Below are 13,185 nucleotides of genomic sequence, written 5' to 3'. Positions count from 1 at the left end.
GCGGGTATCGTCCAACGTGTGGGTGATGTTATTCTTTTCCATGGCATCTGAGGTTGGCCAGGTGGACAGAGGAGAGCTGGGACCATGCATAGGTGAAGGAAAGAGCTGGGGAACTCAACCTTTGACTTTTCTCAAGGACACTAGAGACAAGGCAATGGCGGCAGAGACATCTCTCCTTATCTGAGGAGCAGATAGTACTGTTGGTGGACATACCTTTGGGTTTAGAGGGAGTAGCGTGAGGTGACCAGGACACAAATGGAGAACATTGAGAACAGCACAATGGATGAAGATCTGGACAGTGGTTGAAGGGTGATCTCAGTGTGAGCATGAGAGTGCGAGATCTTCAGTGCAGCAAGTGAGCAGTCTTAGGTAGCAGGACGCCCCTGCCTACCAATGATGGTGGGCCGGGTGAGAACGACGAAGAGGAACTTCATCAAGCTTCGTTTCGGTGAAACAGAATTTATGGCCTTTCATTGAATCAAGATGCCCTCAAAGGATGGAAAATAGAAGATAAAAGAGAGAATTGGGTGTTTTACTCCCTGGAAGACTGCACCCAACGCAGGAAAGTCACAGTGCCATGAAATGCCTACAATGAGCACAGTGCGTGTGACTGCGCATAGGAAGAACTGGTCCAATGACAGGCCCCATTACAGAGACACACTAGGCGCTAGAATTGTTAGAAATTAAAGAAGGAGCTATTGAGAATGCACGTCCAGGCCTCTGCCCTGCAGCTTGTCAAACTGAGGGAGTCCTTGTGTTTTGAAAATGCACAAAACCGTTTTACCTTTATTCTCTGGGCCACTTGGAAGCAGTGAATAAGAACCGTAAGTTCTTTTTATTCAGTACACTTCCAGTGCTACGAATAACAAGTGTTGCTATAACCCAATGAACGCTGCTCAATGTATTGACCTCAGAAAAAAAAATGGAAAGCTGCGAAAACTTGTGACAAGTTGAAAACAGTTCACTCAATTGACCACAAATGTCACAGGGATTGCGCCGAGTTTTTTAGATTGAGGCAGAGGTTAGCTGCCTGGTATTACAACCTCTGCAATGTCATTGTCTCCTTCTCTGGGGTTCCCGCCTAGACAATGTTGCAGAAGTCTTGTCTCGATGTCACCGGGGCCTGGTCACTTCGAGGTGTCATGGTAGTTGGAGCAGAAAGAACATCTGTCTCAGCGACTTGAGGTTCAAATTGGTCTTCTCTAACCACAAGGGGGATTTGGTTGCCATAGGATAGAGTCGAGGCGGTACAAAAGGGGGTGGTGATGGACGGAGCATCAGAACCAATCAAACACTCACACCCAGTCAACAGATCCGGGTTTGATCCATCACCGTTCTTTAGCCCACTCTGCCACCCCAGTTCAGACATGGCCATATGCAAATCAGTCTGACCCTGTGCCTCATGGGAACAGTCCAGCTCGAACTGCCAAGCCATGCCTTCCCTGGACCGGAAACAAGCTTCCTAGGACCGGTTTCTGGCATTTCAGCCGTCTTCAGCCAGGCTTGCTTGAATCCAGTGGCAAAGTGACCAAGGGATTCATGTCTGAGCATACCCTGCCAAATGATGGCGAACAAAGCGGTACAAAAGGGGGTGGTGATGGACGGAGCATCAGAACCAATCAAACACTCACACCCAGTCAACAGATCTAGGTTTGATCCATCACCGTTGTTTAGCCCACTCTGCCACCCCAGTTCAGACATGGCCATATGCAAATCAGTCTGACCCTGTGCCTCATGGGAACAGTCCAGCCCGAACTGCCAAGCCATGCCTTCCCTGGACCGGAAACAAGCATCCTAGGACCAGTTTCTGGCATTTCAGCCGTCTTCAGCCAGGCTTGCTTGAATCCAGAACCACGCTGGGAGATTCCAATCTTACCTACTTCCACTGGACTCAATGGGGCTCCTAGCACCCTCTTGTAGCACAAAAGTAAATTACTTCAAAAGTTATAATTAACTAAAAGGTACATATATTGAGTATACACGAATTGTCTGTGCTCTGTAACCCCTGGAAATTCTGAAATTGTTGAGGTCACTCACTTGCTTACTGCTAACAGAGTCATTTAAACCCTGTCTATTGAGTGGGATGCCGATGGGATGAAATGTTCTTCTGTTCACAAATGGCTAAAGATCCTGTCAATTTGATGAGATGAGTATAAATTCGTGAGCTGGGAGAACGAAGAGCGCATTAACAGCTCTGCCCATGAATTCTTGAGACTTGCTGTATGTGGGCTAGCTGGCAGTTGAGCAGGGGCCCAGCTCCCGGTGACACCGGGGCCCCGAGGTGAGAGGGGCCTGGCCAGTCCTGCTCTGGCTGCACGTCCTTCAGCCTCTGAAAACTCCTGTTGTCTAGTGTTTCTGCTGCCCAGGGCTTGGTCCTGGTGGGGATTAACCAAGTGGTGATGGAGAAAGGCGATCCAGATCTCAGGCAGGTGCTGGCACACCATGTTCTGTTTTTCACACCTGTTTTTTGTTGCGAATACAACAGGTTTGACACTTTTCTCGTGTACAGGCATATTTATGTTCCGGAGAGTTACATACGTAACAATAAATTCATTTTGAACTTCAAAAAGCAGTATGTCTAATGGTTTCCTTGCAGCAGGATACACTGCATTGGGCACATGTACATTCGAGAGGGTGCACACTTTCAGAAACAGACTGTAAGCATAGGCTTCCAACCTACGTCGAACGAGTTGGTTGGATGAACGTAAAAACTGTCATCCAATTACAGAGCAGTTCAGGGCACAATTTCAAGGGCTGTGTGTGAACACTAGCACCTAGCTAAGCTGACCTGCTACTGAGAAACGCTGCGCGCCGTTGGTAAGTCTGTTGTTTACCCTCGTCGCAGGAAGTAGGGGTGCAAGGGTGTGCAAAATAACCCTGCTGCTGTTCCGAAAGCAATCGAGCAATGAAGATGCATTTACATTTTGTTTTTATATTGTCACATTTGGTGTGTTCAAAGACTGATCAAAGGCAGCGTCTTTTGACAAATTGCTGCTGACATGGAAATGAGTGTTTACTTTTGTTTCTCTGACTGCAAAGTGAGAGCATTTTGTAAAATTTAAGTACCTGCAAATGAACAGTACAAATATTTCAAAATAGATCAGCAGTTAGGAAAGCACATTTGAAGCGCTTTCCTTTTGTAATTCTTAAGTGTGATGGAAACAAAGGTTTTAATAGGCTTAGAGCAAATCAAGACACTTGGTGATGCACAAATGACAAATATTCTCTGAAACCCAATTTCTACACATTATGGTTTGTACACTATATAGGTTTATCAGTAAAACTGAATGTCTGCAAATTTTGTGGCCTTTTCAATAGACAATATGTTGTCTGTGAATGACAATGCACTTCCACACCATGCTTCAGTAATATATTTGTGACAGTGTGCTCCAAAATGCACCTACCGCTACATACTACCCCAAGCTTCTCCAACGAGTAGCTCGTGAGCTACTGGCAGCTCTCCAGCCTCTTAGAAGTAGCTCTCCAGTGTGCAGCCAAGTCTACTAAATTGCTCGGCTGAACTAATAATATATGTAGATCAAAATTTAGATTGTGTATTTTAAACAACTTGTGTATTCTCAGAACTCATAAACCAATGTTCGGAAGCTGATATTTAAGTGATAAATCATGTGGCATTTATTGCTAATGTTATTACCTTGGTGCCAGAGGTATTGCAACTATGGTTGCTATGCATTACACATGCAGAGGCATTCCAAATTGACAAAGCATGTTTTACACTAGTGCCAGCAACCATTCACTGAGGTGATCACAGCTTGTATATGGTGGCCACTACTGTTATCTTGTCTGATGTGGTCACTGTTACAACACTAATGATATTAGTAGCATGGAATGATTTTCATTGAACATAAGTGCAGTAGCGGCTGGCAGGGAATGAGGGTAGAGGGGCGGGGGGGACAAAATAATAAAAAAGAAAATACCACTTAACCCCTCCGCTGGCCGAGTCTCTCCTGCGCTTCTCCGGAACCACCAAGCACCCAGGCTCCCCATAGCCAATCACAACGCTTCAATGCAACTTTGTGATTGGCTCCCCTAGGCCAATCACAACTCTGAAATGCACCATTGTGATTGGTCTGAGCACCGTGGATCGGCGCTCAGATGGGGGTTGGGGGCATGGGCATGTTTCCCACCAGGCTGTGTAATGCAGCCTTGTATGGAACAATCAATGTGTGCATGACTGTTTGGCCAGGCCAGGACGGCCGGCCGTATGCAAACCACTCCTCCCCCTGTGCCTCCAGCCCCGCCCTAACCCAGCCCGAACCTGCCAAAAATAAAATGATAATAACTATGGTATTTTATTTTTATTTTTCTGGCTCAAAGACGATTGGGGCGACGCTCATCTGCCTTAGCGGAGGAGCTGCCCTTGCAGAAGTGGCTCTTACTGCAGAAAGGATTGGAAACCCCTGTAAACTACACTCTTACCACAAATAGGCGAGGCTCATTTGCTACACTTGTTTTTTGGGTGATATTTCTATTTTTCACAAACCCTATGGGTTCAGTGATGTAACATTGATGGCAGCAACCCCACTCTGGAAATTATTTAAGCACCATTGTTGTTTTCAAACTCCTAAAAGTAACAAACATTGGTTAAGCCAATAGGTCTCGCCTATGCAAGAGCTATTGGTTTTGCCAATGTGTCTTAGCCATGTTGTACACCAGCTAGTCTTCTGTTCAGCATGTCTAAAAGTTAGTGACGTAGAAGAGAGTGGCGCAGAGTGGAGTAGAATAACACAGAGTGGAGTGTCGTAGAGTGGAGTAGAATGGCATAAAGGGGAGTGGTGTAGAGTGGAGTGGAGTGTTGTCAAGTGGAGTGGCATAGAGTGGAATAGAGTGGCGTAGAGTGGGGTGGAAGGTTGTGGAGTGTCTTAGAGTGGAGTAGAGAGTTTGTAGAGTGGATTGGAGTGGTAAGTTGTGGAGTGTTGTGGAGAGGAGTAGAGGGTTGTGAAGTGTATCGTAGAGGGGAGTGTAGTAAAGTAGAGTGGAGATTTGTGGAGTGTCGTAGAGAGGTGTAGAGTGGAGGGTTGTGGAGAGTGTCGTAGTGGGAAGTGGAGTGGAGGGTTATGGACTGTCATAGAGTAGTGGGTTGTAGTGTGTCATAGAGTGGATAGAAGGGTTGTGGACAGTTGTAGCATGTCTTATAGTGGAGCATGGAGGATTCAAGAGTGTCATAGATTGGAGTGGAGGTTTATGGAGTGACATAGAGTGGAGGGTCATAGAGTGGAGCGGCGTAGAGTAGAGTGGCGGAGAGTATTGTAGAGTGGAGTGTCCTAGAGTGGTATGGAGTGGCGTAGAGTGGTGTGGAGTGGCGTAGAGTATCATAGGGTGGAGTGGCGTAGAGTGGAGTGTTGTAGAATGGAGAGGCGTAGAGTGGAGTGGTGTAGAGTGGAGTGGCGTAGAGAGGAGTAGAGTGGCCTAGAATGATGTACCATAGAGTGTCGTAGAGTGGTGTTAAGTGTCATAGAGGAGAGTGGCATAGAGAGTCAAAGAGAAGAGTGGCATGAAGTAGAGTGTCATAGGGTGTCAGAGTGTCATAGAGTGGAGTTCAGTGTCAGAGTGGAGAAGAGTGTTGCAGAGTGAAGGGGCTCAGAGTGGCATAGAGTGTCATGGAGTGTTGTAGAGTAGAGTGTAGTACAGTGGAGTGGAGTAGTGTGTTGTAGAGTGGAGTGGCTTTCAGTGGAGTAGAGTGACCTAGAGGAGAGTAGAGTGCCGTAGAGTGGTGAGGCATAGAGTGGAGTGGAGTAGAGAGAAGTAGAGTGGCCTACTGTGAAGTGGTGCAGAGTAGAGTGGAGTGGAGGGGAGAAGAGTGGCGTAAAGTGTAGTAGAGCAGCAAAGAGTGGAGTAGAGTGGCCTAGGGTAGAGTGGCATAGACTGGAGTGGTGTGGACTGGTGTAGAGAGGCGTAGAAAGGCCTAGAGTGAATTGTCATTGGGTGTCATAGGGTGGAGTGGCATTAAGTGTCGTAGAGCAGAGTGCCATAGAGAGACACAGAGTAGACTGACGTGGAGTAGAGTGTTGTAGGGTGTTAGAGAGTCGTGGAGTATAGTGTCAGAATGTTGTAGAGTGAATTAGAGTGGAGTACAGTGTTGCAAAGTGAAGTGGCGTCGGGTGGACTAGAGTGTTGTAGAGTGGAATAGAGTAGTGTTTCGTACAGTAGAGTGGAGTAGAGTGGTGTAGAGTGGAGTAGAGCGGTGTAGAGTGTTGTAGAGTGTCCTAGAGGGGAGTAGAGTGGCATAGAGTAGACTGGCATAGAATGTCGTGGAGTAGCGTTGAGTGGAATGGCACAGAGAGGGGTGGAGTGGCCTAGAGTGAAGTGTCCTAGAGTAGAGTGGTATAGAGTATCATAGAGTGGTGTGGCACAGAGTGGCATGTTGTAGAGTGTCAGAGTGCAGGAGAGTATCATAGAGTGAAGTGAAGTGGCATAGAGTGGAGTAAAGTGAAATAGAGTGGAATGTCCTAGATTAGTGAGTCATAGAGTGGAGTGGCATAAAGTGGAGTAGAGCAGCGTAGAGTGGAGCAGAGTTGCCTAGAGTGGAGTAGAGTGGCGTAGAGCAGCCGCAGCCTATGCAGGTAGGAGGGGTGGGCCAGTGGGGCAGGGTGGGGGGCATTTTGACAGACTACGACAACGAAAATGTATTATTTATTTAATTTCCCCTTGTGGTCGTGTCAGATTCCTTAGATACTAAATCGATCTTCTCAGGAACAGATGACCGTTCCTCAATTCCCTCCTGCCGAAGCCAATGACAGGTGAGAGCAACTGCCAATAACTTCAACTCGGGGGAAAGGGGAAGTGGAAGACAAAACAAGAGAGACTGCTTCAGGACTCTGGCTCCTCTTCTATTCGTCTGGAAGGGGAAACCTGTAATGGCAAGCACAATACGTTAACCCTCCCAACTCCTTAGGCGGGAAATATTGTCATGTACCTTTTTGCCTTATTACCTGTGCTAGTCCTGAAAACTGCTCCTCCCTATACTGTTTTGCCTGAATTGTATTTTTTTTTAGGGTGCTTCTTGTCTTATACTATATCATCTGATTTACTGGAAGAATTCGGAGTTTACAGTTGCTGTCTGCTCAGAGGTAATTACTTCTTTTATCTCAATTGAACACAGAGCTTAAGATGTTCTTGAGAGATAGCCTCTAGGACAACAACAAACTATAAATATTTCCTTCGCTGAATGCTGTTAAAATTCCTGAGTGCAAACTTTTCCAGAATAGGACTTTATCCTTTTTCTTTCTTGAAAGAGTCTTTCTTGACGTTCAGTCTTTAAATAGTTTTTTCATTCCAAAATAGTAATACAGTCCTGCTCACAATTAGGAAATGAACTGCATACGCTTACTTGAAAGTTGGAACGCTTCTCTTCACAGAAGACGTTCCCTGGACCAGGCGTATTCAGCTCTCACTGCCAAAATTCTGTGACTGAAAATGAACCTGCAGTTCCTGACTAGAATCTTTTCTGTGAAAGAAATTCCTCAGGTTAGAATTATTTGTACATGGAACTCAAAAGAAAAGCTATTCTCACTTTCCTAGTTAAACTCTCCACTACGACTAAGTTCTTTTCAATTCTCCTCAGAATTGAAACGCGCTTCAAGAAAACGTTGCTGTCCGAATTTTCTCTTCAGTTGAAGTGCGCCGCGCGAGCAGCGCGCAGGCGCATTATCGATTCAAAAACGTCTTGGGCGAGAACAACTAGACCGCGCACCTCTACAGGAAGCGGGAGCGGTCAAGTCTGATCCCGTAATTGCCGCATGACACAATTGACGCATCATACAGCGAAGAGAGGCTCTCCAGGAAGGAGTCAATCTTTTCCAATGTGGGTATCGTCTCACAAGCAATTGAAAAGGGGTAAGAGAATGTCTTTTTGACTTGATGATGCAGCAAGTAGAGAGGTTTCTGACAGGTCGTCTGTCGAATCCCACCCCAACCCCGCCCCACAGCCCTACCTCTCTTACCAGCATGGGCTGCGGCTGGCATAGAGTAGAGTGGTATAGAGTAGAGTGTTGTAAAATGTAGTAGAGTGCAGTGGCATAGAGAGGAGGAGAGTGGCATAGAGTGAAGTGGCGTAGAGTGGTATAGAGTGCAATAGAGTGGTGTGGCATAGAGTGCCATGGAGTAGAGTGTCGTCGCAAACTGCGAGTCGCAAAACAACGCAATGTGCGACTCGCAAATTGGAAGGGTCTTACATCTGGCCCTAGATGTTTCCAGTAAAACACTCTTTGGACTGGAGGGTGGGAGAAAGGAGCCAGTAAGCTCAGAACAAAGGCATGCACAGCCTGCAGTGAGAGCAGTTTCTATATGATGTTAGAGAAATACTGACATCAGCATTGCTCATATTCAAAACTAATGTCACATGCTCTAATGCTGCACTTCCCTACCAGATTAACCGGTAAATAAACAGGCAGCTGGTATTTCTAGCTCCCAGCCTCACAGAAACGAATTATTTTGTAGATAAGCATGTTTGCAAAATAGTAAACACATTTTTATATAACATCTCTGAGAAATAATCAGAAAAAGACATTGTGAAAGAAAAGGGCTAATAGTTTTCACCCAAAAATTTGAAAGGCTGAAAAAATGCAGCACTGAAGACAGGTTGGAACGTGAAGAGAAGTGGGGAGTGATTCCCTGTAAAACAGGAAAGAGGGAAACACCTTTAATGAAGACAGTAGAAGTTCTGGAAAGGAGGGGCCTACCAACTCTCACTAGTCTACTCTATGCAAATGTTCCAGTAAACAGACATCCACTCCATGATATCACAATGCACAATGATTCTTTGGAAAACATTCAACAGAAAGGAAGGGAGGAGACAGAGGAACAAAGGAAAAGAGCAAGTATATCAAGAGCAGCTGAAAAATACAGGAGATAGAAAAGCAGAGTTGAAGAAGAGCTGCCAAGCATAGGGCAATAATTTCTAAAAGAGCCAGAGGACAGACAGGCATAGGGTCTCGAAAGTGGGAACCGGCAAGGTGAAAAAGAGATACAGAGAATACGAACTGCTTCTAACACCTTACACAACAAAGACTCTGATCAAACACAATAGGGACAGATTGGAACATGCTGCACAATTGAGAGGCAATTTGCTTTATCAAACATGTTTCTTACTTCATCTAAGCCAAATATATCTCAGGAAGGCAGAAGACAAGGGGCCAGATGTATGACCAAGAGAATTGCGACTCGCAAACTGCATCAAATTGTGACTCGCAATTTGTGAGTCGCAAAACGATAACTACATACCAAAGCAGAATCATGATTGTGAGTTGCTAATGACTCGCAACGCTATTTCGTGTCGCGGCTATTTGCAAGTCGGTAAGTGCTCACAAGTAGCCTCCTCGTTTAAATGCATGTGCAAATAGCAAGAGTGACAGAAAAAGCCCAATTTGCCCTGCGCAAATTGTGAACGCGTGAAAAAACATGTGAAAACACTGACTGGTAGAGCTGAAAGACCCCAAAACAGGAAGTGGTGTCCCATGAGATTCCTGAGCAGATTATTTAGCACATGGTTAGATGCAGCAACATAGTTCAACACAGCAGGCAAGCTCTCTGAAAAAACATGAGGAGCAGGGCCAGTGACAAGAGTGGAAAGGAGTGGCTGAGAAAACTCAAATTCACTGAAAAGGAGATAGAAATCATAATAGAGGAATGCGGCACTATTCAGGGCTAGTTGTTTAGGAGGGTATCGCACAGTGTCCCTGAGGCTGACAAATAAGGAATGCAGCAGCGCATAAATGCTGTGAATGTGGCACACAGGTCCCTGGACGACATCAAGAGAAGATGGTATGACCTGTGTTCCAGGGCCAAAGAGAGGGTGGCAGCACGTCTGAGAGAGTTACAAGGGACAGGAGGAGGGTCATCTACTGCTTCGGAACTATCTGCAGCAGAGGCCATGATGGAGAGTACACTGGAGAGGGCGGCTGTAGTTGGATTTGGGAACCTGGACACATCACAGACACCACCAAACCCTGGTAAGTGTGAAATGTGTAATAAATGTTTAATTCACCACTAAAGCCTGTTCTGCACATGCATACTAATGATCCACACCCAAAATTCCAACACCACACAAAATAAACCCAAATGGTGCATTATGGGAAACGTAGTAAGTGGCATATACAGTATAGTTACAGAATGACGAGCTGATAAACATTGCAACACCACTGAGATAGTGACTCACATAATTTATTTTCACCTTACAACATTTGCCACATAGATACGCCACTGAGAGGAGAGCACAGTGCAGATGACACTGAGGAAAGCCCGGATCAGGTCCAGATGGGGGAAGGGCATGATAGGGGAGCATCAAGTGGCCCAAGTTATCCTGAAGTCTCAGACACTGCTGCAGCGACCTCATCACACGCTGCAGCCAGTGTGACACCAGCAAGCTGGACTGGGAACCGAAACCGGCCCTGGCAAAGTGTTCGGCCCGCACCGGGGTGCAGCTGAGCTGTTTGCCATGGCCGATTTCAGCCGATTTCATTACAGCGGTTGATATTGCAGCTATGCTGCAAAACAGCCAAGTAACCAATTCGGCCCCCAACCCTGGCGGCCCCCGGGGGAAATGCCTGGTGCCCGCTTCGGCCAGTCCAGCCCTGGACACCAGCATCATGGCAGACAGCATCATCAAGACTCACTCCTGTCACCAGAGTCCAGCTAGTGCGTTCAATCCAGCAGTCCGTACGGCGTATGCAAACCAGTCTGCACACTCAGCTTCCCTGCTGAAGCACCCAATCAGGTGTTGTTTGGAGGCCTGGAACAGGTGATGCTCAGGATCCAGCACCTGCAACAACAACAACAACAACAACAGAGGCAGATGAACCTTAAGCTGACTCAGGGAGTCAGGGACATCACACAAAAAATGACCAGTGCGGCTTAAAGCTAAATTTGATGTCCTCACAGGTCCCATAGGCGATCTGTACAAAGAATTAGCTGAGGAGAGGAGGCAGCACACATGCATGGAGCGCAGCAGGGGACATAAGATGGACTCTTTGACTAGGGCCATTGGGAGGCTAGCACAATGCAACCACCCAACACACAAAGCGCACCCTGGTTCTCCAGTGGTGATGTGGCACACGGGCTCCAGCAAATAACTTCAGCAGTGGAGACACTGCAGACTAATATGTTTGCCTGTGGTGCTGCTACAGAGGACACTGACAGTGAGGTTTCCAGCCGCAGTAGCATCTCTTCTGCTGAAACACCAGCAGCCACCAAGCTGGGATTCCAAGTGGCAGCGCTAACCAGGCTGGACTTAGAGGCAGGAAGTAGATTGTGTAGAGTTAATGCCCCACATATTATTGAAGATTTGTGGTGATGTAACCACAATACAGTTACACATTTGTTTTAGCATGAGTTTTGTGATGCACAGGTTTTCCCGATTTTGTGTGTGCAGGCTTGCACAATAAAGCACACATTCAAAGTTGAATTCACAATGTGAACTGTCTTATGTAGAGGGCAGTGTGTCATTACTTTGGATGTACCTTTAAAATTAATTTTTAGCTATCTGGTCCCTGTGCCTTTTCTCCTCTGCTGCAGAGCTACCATCCCACTGATGTTGGGCAGGTGGTCCTGGGTCATCCTCCTCCGATTCTGAATCAGTCTCATCCATGGGCAATCCACCCATGCAGGCCATGTTGTGGAGCATGGCACATGTTGCCACTATTTTGCAGACTGTCTCAGGTGCATACTGCAGAGATCTGCCACTCTTGTGGAGGCACCTGAAGCACGCTTTTAGGATGCCAAATGTGCGCTCAATCGCGGTTCTGGTGCGCTGATGTGCCCTGTTGTATCGCCTTTCATGTGCGTTGTTGGGAGGTGTGAGGATCCATGGCCACAGGGCATAGGCACTGTCACCTGGTGAGAGATATATGATGGCGAGACAACATGCAGACACACATTACAGTGCAAATACTTGTCACTATGGACATGTAAATTCAGTACCTAGAAGGTGTCTGTGGGAGGGATGGGCAGAAACAGAAGCGATTAGGCCGTATGGGTGTAATATTGAGGCGTGTTTATTTCAGTTGACAAATTCAATTGAACGATTACAGAGTCTTCGTCACTTTGCTCTTCTTTTTCTTCTCTCTTCTAGGTGTTCTGGCTCTCTGGAGGGGTCCCCGGGTAGGCTTGTGGAGAGGAGCAGAATAAAAAGAGGAATGGTAAGTGTAAAGGTTATATTGCAGAAGGTTGGTACAAACACCGTCACCATATCCAGGGGAAAAACAGTGTGAAAACTGAGAAAAAGAAAGGGAAAAAACGAATTCGTTCGCTCCTGTTTCTCTGTCAGCACCTACTTTTTATCATTAGGTAATTATTTTTCCTCTGTATGCATTCCTGTTCAATGCGGTATTTATCTTGGGAGATTGGCACTCTGTAGCGAGGTAAAAGGGGGGGCTTTTCATGCAGCCTACTACTTTTTTCTCTCTCTCTATCCAGGCTTATGGGTAGCAGGAGAGAGAAGAATGGAGGGGAAAAAAAAACAAACACCAAAAGGAAACCAAGAAAACCCCAAACGCAACAGAGAAGATAAAACACCCGCTATTCCCCACCCTTCCTCCCAATCTCCCCAAGTTCGCCCTTCCTTGCGTCACGTACCACCACTGCTGCAACTCTCCTGAGTTACAGCGGCTCGTGTGCGTCCACTCCGGGCAACTACCACTCCTCACACCACTCGTCGGGAGCTACTTCAGTCTCTGCGACACTTTCCTGTGGTCCTTCGTCTTTCCCGGGTGTCTCTCCTCGCTGTGAGGATGTTTCCTTCTCCTTGGCGTCTAACACATCGGAAGCCTCTTCTCACTTCTTCCCCTTCGGCTCCTCCTCCCCCTATGTTCGCCGATTGGTCCCTTGTCTGCACGTACGCTTTCACTGTTTGTTCTATTTTCCAGCCCCGTTTGACGTCATCAGGACCCGTACACGGAAGGAGTACAGACCACAGCGGTGAGTCAGAAGGTCAGAGTCTCATGTGGGGGTCAGGGCATCTCCTCACAGTATCCTTCATCAACTCTTTCTAATTTCTCGTATATGCCACTGTGTCTGAAGATGTAGAGGCATGGGTGCTTCCAGGATATTTCACAACAATGTCTGTGATGATTTTGTTTGTGTCCCACACAATTTGGATGTTGAGGGAATGTGTCCTTTTCCTATTACGGAATATGTATTCTATGTGGGATGGTGGACATATGGACATAT

At 46.7% G+C, this 13,185-nt stretch overlaps 1 long non-coding RNA gene across 1 annotated transcript; it reads right to left on the bottom strand.

Moving 5' to 3' along the window:
- Positions 1–10,205: 10,205 nt before the first annotated feature.
- On the bottom strand, positions 10,206–12,795 carry LOC146783887 (uncharacterized). The gene is made up of 3 exons (XR_014970495.1): positions 12,592–12,795; positions 11,938–12,122; positions 10,206–10,780 (listed from the first exon to the last, which is right to left on the bottom strand). It is a non-coding gene; the product is annotated as an uncharacterized LOC146783887 (long non-coding RNA).
- Between the last annotated feature and the right edge of the window lie 390 nt (positions 12,796–13,185).

The sequence above is a fragment of the Triturus cristatus genome, chromosome 11 (genome assembly GCF_964204655.1).
Source record: "Triturus cristatus chromosome 11, aTriCri1.1, whole genome shotgun sequence".
In the NCBI taxonomy this organism is placed as follows: Eukaryota; Metazoa; Chordata; class Amphibia; order Caudata; family Salamandridae; genus Triturus; species Triturus cristatus.
This window is presented reverse-complemented; position numbering and strand designations above follow the sequence as displayed.